Source organism: Urocampus carinirostris, chromosome 7 (assembly GCF_059441175.1).
Source record: "Urocampus carinirostris isolate Australia breed hairy pipefish chromosome 7, RoL_Ucar_1.0, whole genome shotgun sequence".
NCBI lineage: Eukaryota > Metazoa > Chordata > Actinopteri > Syngnathiformes > Syngnathidae > Urocampus > Urocampus carinirostris.
In genome coordinates, this window is record NC_142355.1 from 42,387,162 (window position 1) to 42,411,864 (window position 24,703).

Below are 24,703 nucleotides of genomic sequence, written 5' to 3' on the forward strand. Positions count from 1 at the left end.
TATTTAAACTCTAGCCAGTCTCTAAGCACATCATTGTAAATATTCTGTTGTGTATTTATTCCAACTGTCTTTTATCTTATTTTTCCATTTAAAGTCTTTACTACATGTTTACCCTAAAGTGCCATATGTGTGTGGAGTGCTGTGTTGCATATGATATTTCACCACATATATATCAATGACAATCCAGACAATTCTAGTACATCCTATTTGACCAGGGAATGATATACAAGTTTGTCATTCATTCATTTGTCATACACAAGGGTCACGGGGGTGCCAAGCCAATCTTAGGGCCCCCAAATCACTTGAAATCCTCAATCGACCCGCTAAGCATGGTCTTAGGACCTATGAGGATAGGGGAGTACTTGGGGAAAACCCACCCAGGCACGAGGAAAGCCTACAAACTTCACTTAAGGAGGCTGGTAGATGAAATTGAACCCAAGGGCTCTGAACTGTGAGGAAGACTTGCTAACCAGGCATCAACCATGCCACCCCAGGATTATCAATGCACCGCAATTGCTGACTTGGAAACTTAGACACTGCCATGTTAGCTTTTTTCGCTTTATACAGTAATATTTCAGCATAGAGCAGCTGGGATTTCAGAACCGTGCTTAAAGACACTTTATCATGTTTACAGATGCTCATGATCCAACATACAACTCCTGGCTGAAGAAAGGCACCTATACCTAACAAGTCAAGTCAAGTCATGTTTATTAGTATAGCCCTTAATCACAAAGAGACTCAAAGGGCTGCACAGACCACAGATTATTGCAAACCACAAAATATTATGACACCATCCACTGATCTAAAACCTACATGAGGGCATATAATACACAAATATTGTCAACATAAAATATAGGTTATTCATATGCTATAGAATAGAAGTGTGTTTTAAGTATGGATTTAAACATTTCCACTGAGGTTGCAGATTGAATCTCAGGGGGAAGAGCATTCCACAGCACCGGGGCCCGAATGGGGGAAGCTCTCGAACCTGCGGATCTCTTGGCTCCTTGGATCACTAGTAGACCATGATAATTGTACACGCCGGCTCTCTGTTGTTGCTTTAAGGGCTTGCATGGACTGATCAATAATAGAGATGCAAAATCCGGGTGAAAAAAAGACAAAAGATAAAATTGCACTCAATGCAAGGAGTGAAAATAGGGCAAACAAAGAGATTTTTTTTCAAATCCATAAATACCATTACATTATTTAAGCCATCACATGTATGTGTAACAACATGAATACAATCATACCCTATAATTACTTGTAAACTTTGTAAGTGCCTTTTTATTCCCCGGAGAAATGCAGCCCCAATACATTTTGAGTCATCAGGTTTAGATTGAGCAACGTTTTAATCCACACTAATCTATCACTACAGTTAAAGAGTAGTACGGTTTCTGCGATAGTTTAAACTTTCAAAGTAGAAACCCTTTTTTATTGTAATATTGTTACTACATTGTTGTCACGTCTGTGGAGTGACCCAAATGCAGAAGCGCCAGAAGAGGGAACGGCTGATGGTCCTTATTAGTCCCAGTCAAAACAAGAACAGAAGCGGTTGAGGACTCCTCTACTAGTCGCTGGGACAGGGACCTTCTCGCCACGAGGGTCCTTGTCCTTCCCCGCTTGAGCAGGGACCGGAAGCAGAGGAGTGACCTTATGGTCGCCAGGTCAGGAACCCTTTCGCCGCCCATGGAAAGATACAGAAGCCGCCGAGGTAACCTTTTCTCGCCGCCTTGAAAGGATAGAGGAGTGGGATTCCTAACTTCTCGCCACCGGGAGTATGTGAAAGCTTCCCTCGGTTACTTTGGGTGTTTGGGTCATTGCAATTGCAATTTCCATGCTGTCTACAGTCATCATGTCCAGTTGATCTCTTCATATCTTTGTGTCTAATTTGGACTCTTTGGTAGTTGTTTTGAGACCGGTTTTGCTTTTTGTTTCTATTTTTTGTCAGTAAATACCATCTTTTGTTGAGCACATCTGACTCAATTTCGGCTTCCCCGCATTTAGGTCCGCCAAGGAAAATGTGACAATCACACTATTGATCTGAATCATTGTTTGAACCGACTTGAGAATAGGTAAAAAAGCTTTCTATGGAAACAAAAGGTACTTATGCACTTGTCGTTAGTGTGAGGATATTGTCATATTTCTGCCATTTTTGTTGTAGAGGTCGTATTAAAAATAAATTAAAGTCGATCCTGAGCGTTCTAAAACTATTAAATTTTCTTCAGATTATCTTTTGTAGCCATCATGTGGATGGTATTGGGAAACAGAAACGTGGCGTAAAATGCTTTTACCTTCCTTTACCAGGTGGAGAAGTTCAACTTTTGGTGCTTTCGCTGGTCCTGAACATTTTGTTAATATGAAGACTTTTAGAGGTATATTCCTTAAGCTGTTTTACATACTTGTACGTCTTTGACCGCAACGTTATTGACGCACAGATGGACAGACAGAAAAGGAGCGGTGATTGTTTAGCCAATCAAAATAAACAAGGCACAGTTAAAATTTGTGAAGTAGCAAGTGTTAAAAACACACCGCAATACAATGAGGGATTACAGCAATTTCGACAGTTTGCAATCACTCAGCTTGGTGAACTATTATTTACCATCTACGGTCCTCTACGTATGAGTGTTGTATGCTCCACTGCTGCCTATTATCGCTTGTTATCTGAGGGACATGCATGACATTGTTTTACAATAAGGACATTCAGAACACCTTAAAAGACCAAGAGAGAGCATTCAAACAGAATCCTATAAGGTCATACACCAAAAGGCAGTTGACCTTCAAATCCCTACATGCAGACTCCTTGAGGGTGTAACGATAATTATAAACTGACATCTTGCAGCTAAGGCAGCATAAATGACAACTTTGGGGTGAAAAGGAGATCTGCAAATCAGTGATTTGCAGCTGCATCTTTCAATTAATTTGGAAATCCATTGTTGGTTTCATGATAATTTGATACAATGATTTTAAATCAGCAGCGTGTAACGTCACTTATTTACCAGTTTATAGTATCCAATTTTTTACAAGTCAGAGTAAAAACATATTGTTCTTTTTGTGATCCATTTTGGTGTTGTATAACAGTGAGATTTTGGCCCGACGTATGGCAAATAGAATGTCTTTCTGGGGGAGTTGCTGAATCAGAAAACCAAAATAACACGTCAAGTTTTTGGCAGTTTTCAAATATCGGATAACCTACCCGACTACCTGTAAAAGATGATATTGATATTCAGTTTTGATTTAGCCTATGGGAGTAGAATCTCTTTCTGGAAATGGATGCTGAGTCAACATAACCAAAAGTGTTTTTTGCGCAGTTTTCACATTAAGTGTAACTTGCCTAATTGCCTGTGAAAGATGGTAGTGATATCTACACTCCTCAGTGGAACTATTGAAATCTAGGCTTAAAACACACTTCTATTGTATAGCTTATGAATGACCTATATTTCCTGTTTATGATATCTATGTATTATTTGTTATTACAACATCCATTGCAGCCTGGTCATCCTGGAAAGCGGATTACCTCGTGTGTCGTCCCTTCTTAAGGTTTATTCGTTGTCCTCATGTCGAGGTTTTTGAATTTTTGCTTGCCCTCACGTAGGTTCAAGATCAGGGGATGGTGTAATAATAGTCTGTATTTTGCAAAAATCTGTGGTCTGTGCAGCCCTTTGAGACTCCTTGTGATTAAGGGCTATACAAATAAACATGATTTGACTTGACTTTTTTCTTGGGTGGACCAACACACAAACAGATACAACAGATTTATATACAAACTTAGATCGGAAACCAAAACTTTATCACCACCTTCGCTTTCCTTGCAGTGGTAAATAATACACAATGTCCCTTAAGGCAAAACTTTCGTTGAAAATATATGACAATTGATTTCCGTCACCAGATTCACATTTTCAAGTTATTCATTTTCATTTATAATTTGGGATTTCAAATTATAGTATCTTGTTTTTCATGTTTTTCTATGTTGTTATTTAATTTTCTTTATATCTATATAACAAAATAAAGAAAGTAAAAGTAAAAATAATCTGTACAAAATGAAAAATAAGATGCTGTGTTGGGAACAAACCTTCCCGGTTAAAGCGAGTTTCACAAGGCTCGCCTTACTTTTGACGTTACATAATCACTTTCTTGCTTTTAAAACCGAAAATGTACTTTTGGTCATTTTCAGCAGAATTTTTTTTGGTGCATCTCTAACTGAATTAACAGTAAACACGCTCCAACATGGAGAAATTCAGCATGTTTGAGGTTGAGACAGTCTATATATAATAATGTATGACACTGCCCAGTGTGAAAAGATTTATATAAGACTACATTATATGGTAATGAATACAGTGAATTATACATTTTCAATTTCAGAATCTTTTTAGACGCTGATAAGTTAACAGCAACATATTTTGTGAAGCTAATTTAAAGCCATAGTTTTATTTTGTTTGAAATGGAAGATGCTGTTGGAGCAGGAACAGAATGTGCATCACGTAATATCCAGACTACAGAGTGCACCTGATTAAGAGCCAAAGGCTGAAATTTAAGAACAACATTTTTGTCTTTATTCGAGCAGGCCATGAAAATGAAGTAATTCAAGTCAATTTCTTACGTTTCAAGCCCGGAGAACACCTAGAGCCAACCGCATGTCAAATTGGGCATAGACGCCTTTGGCTTTGGAATGCCAAGTGTGCCGTGCCACCTCCCAATTGTCGCGGTTTTCAGCTGCGTAGTTGTTAATTTCTGCTCTGTTTCATTTACATTGGGTCTTTTCGGATCATGCGATCATTCAAAATAGCAATTACAAATACATACAAGTCCATATTTACGCAGAAAGAAAAGGCCAATGAAGGCTGTGCCAGAGAAAATGTGAGCTCTATATATGTAGACATCAGTGCCACGGCAACCATACTAGAGAGAATAGTATCAGATTTTGATACAGAGGTGGAGGTCATCTTTGTGTTGTCAGTGGTGGTTACCACGGTATTGCACTGGCTTCTTCATGTTCCTAGGTGATTAAAGGAAACTTAAACATCCTGACCTTGAGCCTGGGAAGAAGTGTAGTGTTTTTGAATGATAACGTCTACTGCTGTTCAATTTGGATATCAACTGAGGCATTGATTTGTGGGCGAAAAAATTGTATTTTGTAAAAATCCCTGCAACTCTACTGAGAATAAGCAGTGCAGAAAATGGATAGATGGATGGATGTTGTACATATTTGATAAAGTACTCTTGAACCTCCTGTTTCGCTCCTATTATGTATTAAATGAATAATAATGAAATTAATGAAATGATGCAAAATAATTGACGAATATATCCTCTCAAAGGGCGTCATAAACATTTTCAGATGTCACCGCAGTGTTTTGTATTTAGGTATCGATCCCGTCCTGTCCAGTATCTTGCTTGTGCATCCTGTATCCAGTATCGATCCCTTCTGTCCTGTCCGGTATCTTGCTCGTGCATCCTGTATTCGGTATCGGTCCCGTCTGTCTGGTATCCTGCTCATGTATACAGTATCCGGTATCGGTCCCATCTGTCCCGTCCTGTCCAGTATCTTGCTCGTGCATCCTGTATCAGGTATAGATCCCGTCTGTCCTGTCCTGTCCGATATCTGCTCATGTATCCTGTATCTGGTATCGGTCCGGTCTGTCCTGTCCAGTTTTGATCTCGTCTGCCCATGGCTTCCTGTTATCCTGCACCTGATTTCTCTGTCTAACTTCTTCTGCCAGCGATCGCTGAATCACTGGTGTTTGTGTTCCCGCGCATGACTGCCCGTTTCCGCAAAATGAAGCTTGGTGAGAAAACTTTACGCTTTTGGGTCCACCGTCAGTTCGGGTTCCGACAGAGTGACAACAAAGTGTTTACAAACTCTCAAGATTGAATATAAAGGTTTCACTGATCCCACAGGTCAGTTATTTTTTAAAAATGTTATTATGTGGCTATTTGAAAGCAATTTTAGGGGGTTGTCTTCTATGTGAGTATGTCCGGTAAGTTGTAACTAGACTTCCGGAGTATTGTGCTACTTTTTGGTGTCAGTAATAGAATAGAATATAATAGAATAGAATATACCTTTGTTATCATTGTTACACAATGGGTTGAACATATTGTGACAACGAAATTGGACATGGCACTCCAGTTACACATTTTGACTGTAAAGATAAAAGATTAAAAACAGATAAAAAGATAAAAATAATTTGGATATATATGAACACAAAATATTTACACAATACAAGGGTGGTAACTGATTTACATTGTAAATTAAGTAACTACTCTATGTAAGTAAAGTTTTTCTACTAACTTGTCCAACACTGGTTAGAACAGAAGAAATGAGTCAGATTTAACCAATTATTGGGTAGTTCCAATTTTTGGGTCTTTTGCAGGGTGTGGTGGTCATTTTTTGGAATTATGCCATCACGTATTGAATAGAATAGAATTAGAATGTACTTGTATACCCATGCACACAGAACGAAATGTCTATACATCTGACCTGCACAGTTAAACGTCCTACCTAGTGGGGACAACATACTGTAGGCCAATCTGACAATAAAACTAGCAACTATGAAACTCAGAATTATTGCTAACAGAACATTTACTTATGACATATAAGGAGGGTTGGCATGCATACATACATTCCTGATTACCGTAGTCAACAAATACTATGCTTAAAGAGCTACCACAGAAAAACACGCCAAGTCAAATGAGACTAAATCAAAGGAAAAATTGTAGTACTCTTAGTAAGAATTTGCACTAAGCGTTGTGTACGTGTGCATTAGGCATTAATAGGAGAACTCCACAAGGTAGGTTGTTTCGGTAGAACACCGCCGACCCATCAATCAAGAGCCTGTTCCCTTTGAGATGCTATTTTTCTCCTGTGATTGGTCAAAATGCATTTTGGGGCAATTCTGTGTTGATGACTCTCAATTTGTTGAGGTCAAACTTGTTTTTTGTTTTATCTTTTTTTGTGGATTTAAAAATGTTCAATTTGTTTAATTTAATAAACTCACTTTATCTTGTTTACTAATGATTGGCATTTTATTTTATCTTTAACTGTTTATATTTGTTGCACTTCAAGTGTAGGATGTGTCTTTTGCTGGTGAGGCACAATTAATATTTCTAACACAACTACATGTCTGTTCTTCTCTAGTCAAATGACTCAAATACTGCTCAGAGATTTGCAAATTAGTTCACAGACAACTTTTTGAAGTAACGGAAATTATTATTTTCCCTGGTAATTAGTTACTTTTGCTATACAGTAGATGAGTTACTAACTCAGTTCCTTTTTGGAAAAAAGTAACTGTTAACTAATTACTTTTTTTGAGTAACGAGCCCAAAACTCCTGTGTCAATCAACTTGCCCTCCTTGCTTGTTTTTGTTAATTGGGAGGAACCCAGAGTGCCACAGAAAACCCGCTCAGGGCCTGGCAAAACAAGCTGAAATTGAAACGAGGACCTTGCAACTATGAGACATACGTGGTAGTCCATCATCTGCTGTATTTTATTCTTATTTGACTCGTTATGTATAAAAAAATAATATATTGTGAAATCACATTTCAGGTTACCTTTTATTGTTCTGTATTATATTCAAAATTCATGTTTCTCATGTTTTATTATTCAAAGGTTTGCTTATTTTCCTTGAGCATTTCTTACATGCTTACTGCAAGAAAGTAGTCCATCATGTCCATTGCGAGGTAAGTTAGGGTATTCAGTTGACAGCTGTGGTGAATACCAAACTCACACAAAGTCAGCCAGTGCATAAACAACTCAACGGGCCAAGGACATTCTACGTCTTCACAATGAAACTTCAGTGCTCATGTAATGCCGACCTCACTTTTATTGACTAGGATTGGGCGTATCAATCCAAATATCGCTATAATCGATACTGAGCAAGTACTTGGATTGGGTCGATACTATTGTCCACCAATTTCTTCAAAAGGCTGCTTCAATATGTACTGTATACAGTGTTCTCAATTGCTCGCGTCCCTGCGTCCTAGACGCATCATTTTTGCTGGGGACGCATAGGGTTAAATCAACGTGTGTCCCCCGGACACAACTTTTTGGACTCAAAATTGTCATTAAGCCGCACTCCAAACTTTTCGTCAGGCAGGTCCCCCATTGTTGTTTTGGTCTCGCGGTTCGAGTTTTTGTCTGCATGCGATCTCGGCAAACGAGATCTCGTTGCTTCAAGATGAAGTCATTGTTGTGGTGCTTGTCGTCGAGTTGAGGTGATAATCAACACAACATTGGTAATTTCTTCAGTGTCAGTAATAAGTCGAAACATACTGCAGAAAGTGATTACAACGGCAATAATTCCAGTACGAAAAAACGGCGGAGAAATTCTCCAGAAGATCGCGGACACAAAGAAAACACGTGTGTTGAAGCGAAAGATTCGACGAAAGAAAAAAAAACAAAAGAATACTCCTAGCATAAAAGGACTTTTCTGCCAAAATTGACTAAATTATATTCCTGTTGACGCTATGAGGAGGATGATAATGGATTGGACCTTGAGAAGGAAAACTGTGGCGGGACAGCAAACCACGATGAATATATTAACTGAAAAATCTGAAGTGATAACTGCTTTGTATTACAAATTAACTGTGATGATTAAAACTGAATGAAAATCTAGATTAATATAATTATTTCAGCAATATTATTTCGTATAATGTACAATATTGTTGTGAACAGAAAAACCTTGAAGTCAAAACAGATTTGTATTAGCAATAAACTGTGACGATTAAAACTGAATGAATATATACATTTATATTATATATTTGTCGCCGATTTACAATTTTAACCTCGATAACACTAAATTTTGGGGATCCATAGATGTCTGTTGGGACCCATAGATTTTTGAGCATACGAGTCCCCGGGACCCATCACTTTTCAGAGGTAAAATGAACACTGTGTATATAGCGCTACTATTCTCTTCAACCACCGCCTTCGGCCATTCTAAGTGTTGCCTGATTGTGTAACTGACAGGCACACTTTTGCCACCTCTTCCTACCCGGACTGATGCTACAGGCACACTTGTGGCACCTGCTGATGCATTCTGCCTGCTAGGCAGGAGAAAGGGACAAACTCACTCGCCCACCCTTATGAGGAGCTAAATATGGTAGAGGCAAACAGAAAGCGAAGCACGGCGTGCCCTTTTTTTCCAACTACAGAAAAGGCAAGTGCCAGGTCAAATGTGTATGGTCTATTGGTCTGCTACTGTGGCAACACTACCAATTCATATACACCCATGAAAAAAGCTTAACTTTCAGAAAGCACTGAGCAGCAATCAAAACATGTTACTGTTCCTGAACAAAACACTGTAAATCAATTGTCACGATGGCAACAGATAGGGCAATGGAAGACATTTTAGTTGTCTGACATTGTAATACACTATTTTTATTTTTGTTATGTTGCTGCTTTTTCAGGTTTTTCCTTTTGTGATAGTTGTGATGGAAACATGTTTGATTATTTTTTATTAGTAATGCAGTTATTTCATAAAAAAAAACATTTAAATTGTGTGTTTAAAAAGCGCTATATAAATGCAGATCATTTCATTTCAATTCATTTCAGTTTATTGTAATCATTACCGTAAATTCCGGACTATAAGCCTCTACTTTTTTCCCAAATGTTCAGCCCTGCGCCTTATTCAGTGAAGCGGCCAATTTATGTAATTTTTCTAACGGCCACCAGCAGCGCTGGAGTTTCAAAGGTAAGATTAAGACCAGTAGAATATGTGCGTCAAGAAAGATTGCAACCTCTAAGTTTATGCATACATTGTCTGTAAAATAGAGGTACGTTCCGATAATGAGGAAGACGCCCTTGAAGGCAATAGTTATGAAGAGGAAGTTGAGGACGATCTACAGTGAATTTCAAAATTACGGGATGCTTTTTTTTGACATGCACGTTTGATGCATTGCGAGCGTGATCCTACTAGCGTGTTGGTACCTTTCAAAGGCAAGGTTTGGGATGAAAGTTATATTATTATTATTAAAGCTTTGAAAACTCTCTCGGTGTACCGTCTTTCTTCGTAAATATGTGTAGCCATGTATAATATGTATTTGCAACTGTATATTTTTGTAATGTATTTATTTTAGAGATTTATTCTGTTATGTGTTCTACGGACAAATCAAAAAGAAGGGGCGGAGCAAACACGGGCTGAAGGGAAGTGGGGTGAAGCTGAGTTACCGGTAGATCTGTCTGTTGTCGCAGCGGACAATAGTGGATATATATTTTTCCCACCCTTAACTTTGGTAATATAGATTTTGTTTCCTTGGATTACTTTCAACGGGACCCGGACTTTACAAGTCTGCATCATACGTTAATTACGGGTATCATTTTCCATTCATAATGCCGATTGTGGTTCTAGTATTGTGTACTATCTATTTAGTTACAATTGTGTCACTTACAGCCTACTCTGGGGTAAACCTGTGATTGTATTACAAGTTTTACTGCGGGCGCACGCGGCTTATACACATATGCGGCTTGTGTAAGTACAAAAGTGGCAAATGACCCAAAATGTGTTGGGTGCGGCTTATAATCTGGTGCGTTCTATAGTTTGGATTTTATGGTAACCAACTCAAGGGAAGAATGTTTCTATTATCCAATGTTCATGACATTTCCAAGAAAAAAAGAATGCTACCCTGCATTTAATTCCAAAATTACCAGTATTGCTTAAAGCTCATCTGGAGACAGAATTTTCGATGGGCATGTTCCACTCGTCAAGTTCTTGTAATAAGATTAGGCATGCATTTGTAAACAAAAAACAATGACACAATATGTAATTGAGTAAAAAAGCTGCAGACTTAATGATTATAATTCATTTCTATATTTATGGGTGGCAATGCCAGTGGCCGTGTTGAGTCAGTCGTCCTTATCTATTTGCTGGTGTCTGCTGTACCTTAAGGTTGCTAAAGGAATTACTATTAATATGCATGGGGTAGTCGATCCCTCCTGTGCTGGAGTTAGTTGCTTTTGGTACATAAATGCATACATTAAAAGGGCACATTTCTAATCTGTTGACTGCTCTATGCATGTTGAGCTGCGGCAAAAAGGGTGGACTTGCAGAATGTGAAAATGAACATACTGAACATTTGATATAGCATCAACCCTAGGTCCACCTAGAATGGGAATATAATTACATTTTGAAGGCTGTTCAACAAGGGTTATAGAGCAGCTTTACCGGGATTAATACATAAGACATATTGCTGACACCGCAGAGTAAAGGTGATTGAAAACTAAAAGCCGATCTCATTTTTTTCTTTCTGCTGCTCTGTAGTCTTTTAACTAATATTTTAGTCATTCAATGATCAGTGATAGATACTTAATTTTAAATACTTAATTTTAATTTCTGTATATATATGCAGTGTTCATATTACCTCTGAAAAGTGTTGGGTTCCAACAGAAATCTATGGGTACCCAAAATTTAGTGTTCTCCATGGCCTTACAAACTGTCGTATTTTCCCTTACAAAATACAAAATTTTTCTCAAACATGTTTATTTATGTAGTTTAACGTGTTATATCATGTGTCAATAACATGTGTTTTCTTATATCATACATATTGTTAATGAACATTTTGTTGTGAGAGACTGAGTTGCTCGACATGAATGAGGTCGCTTGGACGTTCACTGTTGAAGGAAAAAATACATGCAAATATAATTAAGTAGAATAATTTTCTTATTCAAATTATTAATTCATTTTCTGCATTAAATTATTGTCGGTAATACACTGATTAAAAGGGATCACCACAAACCTGTCTTTTTTCATTTTCTCCTTTTATACTTCATGTTTTTCTTAACTTCTTTATACAACATAATCATTCGTAATATAATGCATCAAAGCAAGTGAGCCATTTCATCTTTAATGAGTTGAGCCGAAAAAGCCGGTTCTCTAAAAAGAAACGGACTTTCACTACACAACTCGAACTCGAGATAGGCGTGCAGACGAAAACTCGAACCGCGTGTCCTTTTACAAAGCCACAGTGGAGAGCATTCTAACATACTGCATTACGGTGTGGTATGCTGGGTGCACAGCAGCAGACAGGAAAAAGCTCCAGAGGATCATCAAAACAGCCCAGAAAATCGTCGGTTGCTCTCTGCCCAGTCTGGAGGACATTGCCTGCTCTCGCTACCTCAGCAGAGCAGAAAACATCATCAAGGACTTTTCTCACCCCGGCCGCCACCTCTTCAACCTGCTGCCTTCCGGCAAGCGCTACAGGTCACACAAAGCAAAAACAAACAGGCAGTTTCTTCCCCACAGCCATTACCACCCTAAACAGACACCGCACAAAAAACTGAAAACTCTTGCAAAAAACTACCTCACATGAATGTAAAATGGTACTCACGTACATGCTGACTGCACTATGTTTGTTCACTGCTCAAAACAGACACCGCACAAAAAAACTGAAAACTCGTGCCAACACTACCTCATACGAATATAATGGTACTCATATCTATGTTCTTGCACATGTCGACTGCACTACGTTTACTGCTCACCTTGCACAATGTCTGACCATTTCTTTTTTCTGCACTATGATGTCTGTTTGCACCAATGCATATGCTGACTATTTTTTTGCACTATGATGACTTTGCACCAAATGCAATATTGCACAACCCTTACGATACCAACGGTATCACGATAACAACTGTATGTAACATCCCACATGCCGACATTTCTTGTGTAAATACCATGTAAATTATAACTATAGCCTTATCCCCCTTGTTTTATAACCTTATCTTCTTGGCTCATACCTCACTGTGAATGTGTAAAACTGGAGTGTCATGCCCAATTTCGTTGTCACAATATGTTAACCCATTTTGTAACAATGACAATAAAGGTATATTCTATTCTATTCTATTCTATCTCAAAACAACAATGGCGGATCTGCCTGCCGAAAACTTTGGAGTGCGGTAAATCTTTGTTAAAAAATGCTAATGACAATTTCGTGTCAAAAAAGTTGCGTCCCGGGGACGCAAGTTGATTTGACACGATGCGTCCCCAGCAAAAATAAAGCGTCTAGGACACAGGGACGCAGGCAAACGAGAACACTGTATATGGTGTGGTTGGTTACTGGTTAACACGTCTACCTAACAGTTTACTGATCGCAGGTGCAATCCCACCACTGTTCACTATATGGAGAGTTTTCCTGTTCTCTCCATGTTTAAGTTACATATAAGTAAAATGACTAGAATACCTTTTTCAATCTTCGCAACATTGGGAAGCTTCGCCCGATGCTGTTTAAATCTAATGCTGAGATCATGAATAATGCATATGTTTCATCTCGTTTTTATTACTGTAATGCATTGCTCTCCAGTCTCTCGATGTCTAGCATCAAAAACTTTCAGCTGGTGCAAAATGCTACATCGAGACTTTTGACTAGGACAAATAAGTTTGTTGACATGCACTGGCTCCCTGTCCGTTTAAGATGTTTTGATAAAGATCCATTATTAACATAGAAACATTGTAATGGTGTTGTCCTTTTTTATCTTTTCACTTACTTGCGCCTTAGGTTCCTGCTCGGAGTCTCCGCTTTGAAAATGCTGGTCTACTAGTGATTCCAAGAGCCAGGAAGAAATCTGCTTCGCTTGAGAGCGATGCTGTGTGTTCTGTCATCATAAGATTTACAACTTTAGTAAAATTGTTCAATCTAGATTTGCATTTATGTTCCATAGCCTCATGGTATTGTTTTCTTGTATTTTGTTGTCGTGAGAACAGGTGGCTAGAAGATGAACAAATGAATTCTGTCATATGACAACTTTAACTTCTATCATTTCAGCACTAAAAAAAGAGGAAGTCATTATATTAGTTGACTTTGGTCAGAAACAATACTGACCTTGGCTCAGTGTAAAACAATGAAAGATCTTCGATTGTGAATAATTTTAACAAACTAGCTATATGACAAATTTCCTATTATGTTTTTTTTGTTCTCTGTGTATGTCTTAACAGTGTATTCATGTACAGTGCTCATGAGAGCATTTCTTAGGCCGAAAGCCTTTTTTAACATTAACTCATTAACACCATTATTTTGCACAGAATGTGACATAAATTAGGAGGATAATCTCTCCAGCTTTAAACATTTTTGATAATGATAGTTGTTGGACTGTCACTAGTAATGTATTCCATTTTGAGCTCTTTATTACTGCAGGGTGAAAAATAAGGGTCAGAAGACATCTGCCTGAGTATGCAAAAAAAAAAAGAAAAAAGAGAAGAACAGAACAACTTCCATAGTTTCTAGGTGCCAATGCTTGAACAAATACAGCATTCAGCATTGCCTCTTTTCCACAATACAGGTTCTGCTCGCTGGTGCCCGTTTTAGGACCTGGATTCCATGTTTTAAACATTCGGGGAGACGACAAAAATCCAGCAGCTACTGGAAGAAGCCCTCAGAAAAATCAATACCTAACCAACTCAGCCTTTTTCCCTTGCGCAGTAATGTTCCCTTAATTGCACTTCTCTGTAATTCCCTCTGATCTGATCACATGGAAATCAAGTCAATACATAAATACATCTCATTTTGTTTGATGTATACAAGCAAACGTAAAAGTTGCCAACCAAAACGTGTTACATATGGCCCGTGTTTACTTTCATTTTATGCAAAAGTTGTAGAACCAAAAAGAAGGTACCAGTGATCCCGCCCACTACTTGTTGGGTGCCTCTTGTGAACTGAAAAAAAGGGAAGAAATCTGGCAATGTAGATTAATTGTTTGCAGCATGATGCAGAAGAACATAGAGCATGTAACGGACACAATACAGTATGAAAGACGCTATTATATGAAGTGGCCAACTGGCATCGGAGATCTCAAGTCAAGAGGTGCTGGACAAATGACATGAATCTTGACTTCCCCCCACCCTTAGAGAAAGGTGCCGTGGGTGTGGGAAGCAATCATTGATCTTTTTTTTTAATTTAAGATATATCTTTTTAAATGGAATGACGAATCGGCTTCCTGAAACGTTCTTAAAAGGTGAGGTAAGCATATGTGTGTTTTTTTTTGTCGCTTTTAAAAAAAATCTTTTTGTTTTAATCAAATATTTTTCCCCGAGTGGAACAATGATAAATGAAGCGCGAGGTAGCCAGGGATTCGGATTGTGAAAAATTAGCTTTTGTTAAGCTTCTCCACAACACCTGCTCCCACAGGGCACATTTCAGTACTTGGATGGGGATATGTACAGTCGCGTTACACTCGGGTTTGCATCATTTTGAATGATTTGAATCAAACCAAATGAAAAAAGTATCCTGCAACTTTCTGTTGGGTGCCTATAGTAATGGACATTTTAAGGTGGGGTACGTGGTGTGAGCTGTCCTTAAAAAGTTGAAAGTTAAATAATTTATCTCTTAAGTATGTGTTAACAATGCCCAACCGAATGAAAAGAGAGCTTATGTTTTATTTTCCATGGTGCCTATTTACTTTTATCTTGCTTTTGACAAAGCTGCTTGGGGCCACAGAGCACAATAGGTAGAAGGAATTGGAGTGCCTTAGAGTTAAATCATACTCGTTCCCACAGGTTTATCTCTATTTCTATTTGTCAGTGTAGCATGAAAATGGTAAGTGTTAGAAAACGCCATTTTGAAGTAGAATAAAAAAAAAAAAACCAAACCCCAAAAAGGATTGAAAAAGAATAGTTTATTTGATCACGTTTAAGAAACGAGCGTACTTGTACACATGTGCTTGATGCATGTGCATAGACATGCATTTCTTGGGCACACTCCAAAAAACACATCGTTTTCATATTTCTTGGGGTTTGAGTTGAGGTAAGGACTGTATTTGAAAACAGGCTTGTTCTTACTCTAACCATTTTCATGCTTCACTAACAAATAGAAACAAAACCAAAAACGGGGGAACAAGAATGAAGTTAGTCAACAAATCCATTCCGCCTGGACCTTATGTGTTCCACCACAAACAGCTTTGATAAAAGCAGAATAGTGTGACGGAAAACAAATGTAAGGGCTCTTTGAACTCAGTTGGGCTTTTGTGACGCAGACTTAATTGAGAAAATGTCCCACTTTCAACTTTTAAAGACACCTCAACCCCACTCCACTTTTAAAGAAGGCCATGTGCCATCATCCCAGATGACGCCGTTTGTGAAAACTTTTTTGCAATATTTTTTTTTAAGTCACTAAAGAATGACAGATAACCCATTAACACGAGTGAACAGACAGGTACTTCCAGTCGATTCATGGAATAGGTGCTCAAATCGGTTGTGAATGAATGAAGATAATATTTATATCCAGCATCAGCTGCTGAGTATTCAGAAAGGGCCAACTCATGTTGTGGGATGTAGTCTGAACAAAGCTGACACACCAAACCCACATAAACTTTTATTTGCCGCTATGAGAGATGTTTCAAAGGTTGGCCCTGTGCCAAGGTCTATGGTGTTCCACAGAGCAGATTTATGAACCCCTTGCACCATCTCATCAGCCAAGCTGTCATATTACACTCAGTCATTGATCTGCAGCACTTCAGAGTTCAACACTTCATGTCACGGATGTGGATACCGCCAGCAGGATTATGTCACTTCACACTTGCTTCAAAGACATAACTGTTTTATTGGAATAAACTTTAGAAGTTTAAAACCAAATGATATACTGTCACAGATGTAATAATAAATGGGAAAGGCAATCATAGGAACAATTTTATATTCTGTTGTAATCATATTTTTCTCAGTTTGTAATTCACTCTAATGTTTGTTGGCACTAACAGTGTCAGTGGTGACAAATGAACATGAGTGCTTCAACATCCAGGGCAACATCACAGCTGCAAGATGAAAACTCTGTAGGTTCTGCCTTTCCTCAACTGGTGATGATAATGGTGTGAGCCAAATTCGGTTGATTTCATAAAATAGAATCCTGAAAATCCAGGTTTTTCTTTTTAAGGGGTCCAGATCTGATGTCCTCACCAAAATGTGCCACAGACCTAGCAGTTCAACCCAGAAAAACTCCACACAAATGTACCCGATTTATATATATATATATATATATATATATATATATATATATATATATATATACATATATATACAGTGCATCCGGAAAGTATTCACAGCGCTTCACTTTTTCCACATTTTGCTATGTTACAGCCTCATTCCAAATTGTATTAATTTAATCTCTTATCTCAAAATTCTACACAAAACACTCCATTATGACAATGTGAAAACGTTTTTTTTCCCTTTTTTTGAATTTATAAAAAATAGAAAACTAAGAAATCACATTTACATAAGTATTCACAGCCTTTGCTTAATACTTTGTTGATCCACCTTTGGCAGCAAATACAGCCTCAAGTCTTTTTGAATATGATCCCACAAGTTTAGCACACCTATCTTTAGGCAGTTTTGCCCATTCTTCTTTGCAATAAGTCTCAAGCTCAATCAGGTTGGATGGGAGACGTTTGTGCACAGCCATTTTCAGATCTCTCCAGAGATGTTCGATCGGATTCAAGTCTGGACTCTGTCTGGGCCACCCCAGGACATTCACAGAGTGGTTCTGAAGCCAATCTTTTGAGATCTTGGCTGTGTGCTTTGGGTCGTTGTCCTGCTGATGCTGCCACCACCATGCTTCACTGTGGGAATGGTATTGGCCTGGTGATGAGCGGTGCCTGGTTTCCTCCAAACATGCCGCCTGGCATTCACACCAAAGAGTTCAATCTTTGTCTCATCAGACCAGAGAATTTTGTTTCCTATGGTCTGAGAGTCATTCAGGTGCTTTTTGGCAAATTCCAGACGGGCTTCCATGTTCATTTTACTAAGGAGTGGCTTTCGTCTGGCCACTCTACCATACAGGCCTGATTGGTGGATTGCTGCAGAGATGGTTGTCCTTCTGGAAGGCTCTCCTCTCTCCACAGAGGAACGCTGGAGCTCTGACAGAGTGACCATCGGGTTCTTGGTCACCTCCCTGACTAAGCCCTTCTTCCCCGATTGTTCAGTTTAGAAGGCCGGCCAGCTCTAGGAAGAGTCCTGGTGGTTCCAAATGTCTTCCATTTACGAATAATGGAGGCCACTGTGCTCATTGGGACCTACAAAGCAGCAGACATTTTTCTGTATCCTTTCCCAGATTTGTGCCTCAAGACAATCCTGTCTCGCAGGTCTACAGACAGTTCTTTTGACTTCATGCTTGGTGTTTGTGCTCTGACATGCACACACAACTGTGGGACCTTATATAGACAGGTGTGTGCCTTTCCAAATCATGTCCAATCAACTGAATTTAAAGCAGGTGGACTCCAATTAAGCTGTAGAAAGATCTCAAGGATGATCTGTGGAAAACAGATGCACCTGAGCTCAATTTTGAGCTTCATGGCAAAGGCTGTGAATACTTATGTAAATGTGATTTCTTAGTTTTATATTTTTAATACATTCAAAAAAAGTTAAAAAAAAAACTTTTTTCACATTGTCATAATGGAGTGTTTTGTTTAGAATTTTGAGATAAGAGATTAAATAAATACAATTTGGAATGAGGCTGTAACGTAACAAAATGTGGAAAAAGTGAAGCGCTGTGAATACTTTCCGGATGCACTGTATATATATATATATATATATATATATATATATATATATATATATATATATATATATATATATATATATATATATATATATATATATATATATATATGTATATATATCTATATATGTATATATATATATACATATAGATATATATTAGGGTGGAGTTTGTATGACCAATATATATTTTTTTCATGTATTCTTTTATCTTATCACACAAAAATGTTCCACTTCCACTAAAAACTACACAGCAGAAGTTTCAGTCATGTAAGTTGATATTTACAAGTAGCTCAATCACTGTATAAATTTGGATTAGCGCCCATTAAGCTGATTACACACACAAAATAATGATGGCTTAGGTACATAATACAAACAATGAGAAAAACTCAGTTCTTAGTTAGAGTCAGCTGTCAGGAAAAGTTTTGCAGTGTTTTTCAGAAATTTGCCGTAAATGCTGCAGATCAGTTTCATCTTTTGTGATATGACCCCAGTATTCCTGAATCAGTGCCAAACCTCGTTCTGCAAGATTATTGACTACACTGATTGCCTGATCAGTTTCCAAAGCTTGTTTTAAGTCATCCAGTGATTCCCATTCCTGTGGTTCAACATCGGGATAACCAACAGGAAGGTCCATGATTTTGAAGAAAGTGCTAGATCTAGAGGACACAAAGTCTTCTAGACATTTGCTCGTAACAGAGTCTAAATCTACAGATATCCTCTTTTGAAAATACTGTTCAGCATTTTCATCTATGTTGTCCTTATTTTTCATCAGAGCCACCATGAGTTGTTTCGTTGATGCACTGACTTGATTGTCAAAGAAAGCAAGTGTAACCGTTTCTGTGATACCACAGTTGATTGGAGAATTTCTGAAGGGCAGCCTTAGATATTGCAGCATTTATGTTTGAATATCCCACCAAAGACTTTAAAAGCTGCAAATCAGTGAGAGGGTCACTTACAGCGAGAGGTGCCATGATTCAGGCCTTCACGTTACAACATTTTTCCTGCCTCTCTTCCTCTCTGAGATATCAACACCTGATATGTCATGACTTGTTTCTGGTTTAGCATCTTCTGAACTACTACTGCTACAAGATAATTGAACAGACACATTCGCAATTCTTTGCTCAGCTTCAGATTCTAGGCGTCATTTCAAGGTCTTTTCTTGTTTTTCTTCAAGTCTTTTTTCTTTGCAAATTTTTTGGTCAATACCTGTCATTGAACCCTTTCTTCCCTTTGCTCTTTGAGCCAACAAAAACTCTTTGTCTTCTGGAATTGTCATAATGTTGAGAGCATTAGCCTGAGCAATGTGAAACTAGTCATCAATTTCTTCTTTGGACTCACTTTCCTTGGCTTTTTGTGTTGCTATTTGTCATCCTTTGTTCTTTTTTAGCAAATTCCATGCTTGAAAATGTTTTTCAAGTTTAGTCTGACAATTTTGCTGATCTCGAATTGTAATTCTTGCTTTTTTCTAAGATCTTCTTAATTCATTATCCATTATCCGTTATCGGTCAGTTCATAATACGCTACAAAGCCTAGGAGCCGGGACTCTTACTCTCAGCCAAAAGGCCAAGCTAAGGTCCTAGCCTTAAAGCCTTGCTGCGATCATTGCGAATGCACCGTTCCCGGAGGTAATGCAATACCGGGCCGATGCGTGGAGTGGACAGAGCAAGCTCTTATGATGATGGGGTTTTGGGGTTTTTAAGGGTTTTTGTTCTATCTTCGTTATTCATTATCCATTATCCGTTATCGGTCAGTTCATAAAACGCTACAAAGCCTAGGAGGACACTTACTCTCAGCCAAAAGGCCAAGCTAAGGTCCTAGCCCTAAAGCCTTGCTGCGATCATTGCGAATGCACCGTTCCCGGAGGTACTGCAATACCGGGCCGATGCGTGGAGTGGACAGAGCAAGCTCTTATTTCTTTCACTGTCACTGCGGAAGACGCTCTGATGGGCTTGTGCAATTCCAAGTGTTGATAAAGAAATCAAGAGCCATGTGAACTGATGGTAGCTTGCTTCCAGTTAGTTCAGACACATGAGTACCAAGCAAATACACTTCTTTCTTGAAACCATGTTGCTCATGGGAAGACCTCCTGCAATATGGATGATGAGAAAGGCTCGCCAATATGTTCCTTGACTATTTATTGAGATGTAATATCAAACTGTACCATGGTGAGGAAAATGTATTTAGTGCAAGCTAAGATTATGTAAGTGAGAAATGTTTGAATGTACTGAATATTTACCTAATGCTGATCAATGAATGTCAATCACTTCTTGGGGGACAAAGAAGGTCTGCTGGCCTTGTCCTCAAAAATAGCTCAAGGGAAACTATACTAGTTGAATTGGACTGATCTTGCTGAGTAATGACTTGTGGGTAATAATTGTTGGCGATAAATACTCACACATCTGTGGCTTATCTCAGGATCTCTAGAACTCCCGTTTAAGAAAACTGATCGAAAACGCCAAACTTCTCAGCAATTGAGCTACCTCTAAAATGTATTTTATTTAGACCAAACTGCACAGCGATTGTTCTTTTGTGTAATGGAACACAATTAGGGGGTAAGACTCAGATTCAGATTCAGATTCAGATCTACTTTATTGTCATTCTAGTACACGTGTATACAGAACGAAATGTCGATACATCTGACCCGCACAGTTTCCTTGAATGTACAGATATAAATAAAATGTTGTATTGAGTTGTAGTATTGAGTGCTAATAATATACTAAATAATTATGGCTATGTATAGTATTTTACAGTAGCGCAAATAGTGCAAGAGGAGTAGCCAACCAGATGTGCAAGATGGGCAATCAGGTAAACAAGTCAGGTAAACAGAACAATAACACTGTAACAATAACACTGTAAGTACGATAGTGCAGAGAAACAGATGTGCAAGGAGTGGCTAGCTATACAGAACTGCCAGTAGTGCAAAAAGTCAAACAGAACCCACAGATGTACAGATTAGCAGCAATTTAGATTTACTATGTGTTTGAGTGACCATTTAACAGTCTAATGGCCAGGGGGACAAGACTATTGTGGAACCTGGTGGTCCTGCACCGCACACTGCAGTACCTCTTCCCAGAGGCTAGCAGAGTGAACAGTCCATGATGGGGGTGAGAGGGGTCCTTGATAATGTTCTTAGCTTGGGATAGGCAGCGCTTCTGGCCAATGTCCTGAATGGAGGGAAGAGAAGTCCCGATGATTTTCTCTGCTGTCCTCGTCACTCTCCTCACACTACCCCATTCGGTAGCGATGCAGCCTCCACACCACACAGAGATACAGCTGGTCAGGATACTCTCTATGGTGCCCCTGTAGAATGTGATGAGGGAGGGTGGGGGCAGGCGGGCTCTCCTCATCCTCCGCAGGAAGTACAGGCGCTGCTGTGCCCTCTTAACCAGTGATGCAGTGTTCACGGACCAGGTGAGTTTGTTTGTGATGTGCACCCCTAGGAACTTGATGCTGCTGACAACCTCCACAGCCTTGTTGTTGATGAAAAGTGGGGCATGGTTGGGCTGTTTTTTTCTGAAGTCGACAATGATCTCTTTAGTTTTGTCAACATTCAGGACCAGGCTGTTGTCCCTGCACCAGCCCACCAACTGCTCCACCTCCTCTCTGTAGGCCAGGTCGTTGTCGTCCCTGATGAGGCCCACCACTGTTGTGTCGTCCGCAAACTTCACGATGTGGTTTGTGGCGGACCTAGGGACGCAGTCGTGTGTCATCAGGGTGAACAGCAAGGGGCTCAGGACACAGCCTTGGGGGGAGCCCGTGCTGAGGTTGATGACATCGGAGATGTTCTGACCAATCCGCACTGACTGGGGTCTGTCAGTGTTGAATGCTGAACTGAAGTCCAGGAACAGCATCCGCACATGGGTGTTCTTCTCCTCTAGGTGTGTCAGGCTCAGGTGAAGCGCAGAGGAGATGGCATCCCCGGTGGAGCGGTTTGTCCGGTAGGCAAACTGAAAGGGGTCGAGTGAGGAGGGGAGAGTGGAGGTGATGTGCTCTTTAACCAGTCTCTCAAAGCACTTCATTATGATGGGAGTCAGTGCAACGGGCCGGTAATCATTGAATGATAAGATCTGGGGTTTCTTTGGCACTGGGATGATGGTGGCAATCTTAAAGCATGATGGTACAGTGGCTTGGTCTAGCGAGGTGTTGAAAATGTCTGTTAGTACAAAAGCCAGCTGATCGGCGCACTCCCTAAGGACCCGCCCTGGGATGTTGTCCGGGCCTGGAGCCTTCCGTGTGTTGACCCTTCTCAGGGTCTTCCTCACGTCAGTTGAGTCCAGGTGGAGCGCTCTTTCGTCCTGATTTGGAACCGGTTTCGCTGCAGGGGTGCCATTTTGTGCCTCGAACCTCCCAAAGAAGTTGTTGAGGTCATTCAGAAAGTCCATGCTAGTGTCCTGCACAGGGGCGGTGGTTGGCTTGTATCTGGTGATGGCCTGAATGCCTTTCCACATATCCCTGGTGTTGGTTGTGGTGAGGAAACGGTTCTGGATTTTTTGACTGTGCGATCGCTTTGCTAGTCTGATAGCACGGTTCAGGTTAGCCCTCGCTGATCTCAGCGCCTCCTCGTCACCAGATTTAAAGGCAAGGTTCCGTACCTTTAGCAGTTTGCGTATCTCAGCAGTCATCCAGGGCTTCTGATTGGCACGGGTGCAGATGGTTTTGGTATTGCTGATGTCTTCTGCGCATTTACTGATGTAGGCTGACACAGACATGGCGTACTCATCTATGTTTATTTTGTTGTTGTAAGTGGCAGCCGATTTAAACATGTCCCAATCTGTGCATTCAAAGCAGTCCTGTAGTGCCTCCATTGCCCCCTCAGTCCACACCCTCACCTGCTTCACTGTAGGTTTTTCTCTGGTTAGCAGGGTCTTGTATGCAGGAATTAGCATAACAGAAAGGTGATCTGATGAGCCAAGGTGGGGGCGGGGGGCTGCTCTGTATGCTCCTCTGATATTTGTGTAGGTCAAGTCTAATGTGTTCCTACCTCTTGTAGCAAAGTTGACATGCTGGTGGAAATGCGGGAGAACTGTTTTCATGTTGGCCTGGTTAAAGTCCCCCGCCGCAATGAAAATGCACTCGGTGTAAGCATGCTGCAGTTCACTCACAGTTCGGTAGAGAACGTCCATTGCCTCCTTAGTATTAGCGCTGGGTGGCACGTACACGGCAGTAATGATGGTAGCACTAAACTCCCTCGGTAGGTAGTAGGGTCTGCAGATCACCGTCAAAAGTTCAATGTTTCGTGAGCAGTGATTCGAGATTATCTTAGCATTTCTACACCAGTTGTTGTTGGTATAAATGCATAGTCCGCCACCCCTGCTCTTACCGGTGAGCTCGCCGCTTCTATCAGCGCGGAAAGCAGTTAGCCCCACAATGCTAACAGCGTCATCCGAGATAGATGAGTTTAGCCATGTCTCCGTCAGAATTATAGCGCAACAGTTCGTCATCTCGCGGTTCGATGTAAGTTCCACTTGTAAATGGTCCAGTTTGTTGTCCAGGGAGCGAACGTTGGAGAGGAAAATAGATGGGAGAGGCGATTTAAAGGGTTTAGCCTTCAGCCTAGCCGTTAGCCCGGCCCGACAACCTCGTTTCCTCCCCCGGTCACAGCGCTTCCTCTTTCCACTTTTCTTCGCTGCTTTGTAGGCCGCTGGGTCTTGTTGACGTAGCACTCCGAGGCTAAGTAAACACTCCAGAGTGATCCTAGAAATGAGCGTTGGATTTCTGGATGTTCGCATATCCAGCAAAAAACTTCGATCGTATTTTAATCTAGAGTTAGAATTATCTTTTTTGTTCGCCCTCAAAAACTGAATCGAAGACTGGGGTTTTTGACCAAAATAAGAGAAACTGTTGGGAGCAGATGCAGCCGCAGCCGTACAGGGCGCCGCCATTTTTGTCGGTGACATTTTGCAACTTTGAAAATAAGCTCTATGTATAGATAGATAGATAGATAGATAGATAGATAGATAGATAGATAGATTCTGGCACACAAACAGAACATTTTAACATCCAACTTGCAGAAATGGATGCTTGTTTTCACCTGTGTGTTGACCAGTGCGGAGTAAAATTTTGCCTCCAGCTTTGACTGTGACGTCACGCGCTATAAAAGGGCCAATGGTTCCAAAGCTTTGGAGTGATGATAATATTGAAAGCAAACATATGATAAGTGTGGAAATGAAGCCTGAGATTGTCAAGAAATCTGAAGTGGGCACACAAATCAGCATGGGTTATCATGGGTTACCTTAGT

General features: G+C 39.9%; 1 protein-coding gene across 1 annotated transcript in view; it reads right to left on the bottom strand.

Moving 5' to 3' along the window:
- The window catches only part of LOC148363353 (tetraspanin-9-like), a 407,202-nt gene that overhangs the window by 243,980 nt on the left and 138,519 nt on the right, over positions 1–24,703 (bottom strand). The window contains exon 3 of the mRNA XM_088341017.1: positions 13,470–13,577. The gene's annotated coding sequence lies outside the window, so the exon portion shown is untranslated. The remainder of the gene's footprint in view (positions 1–13,469; positions 13,578–24,703) is intronic.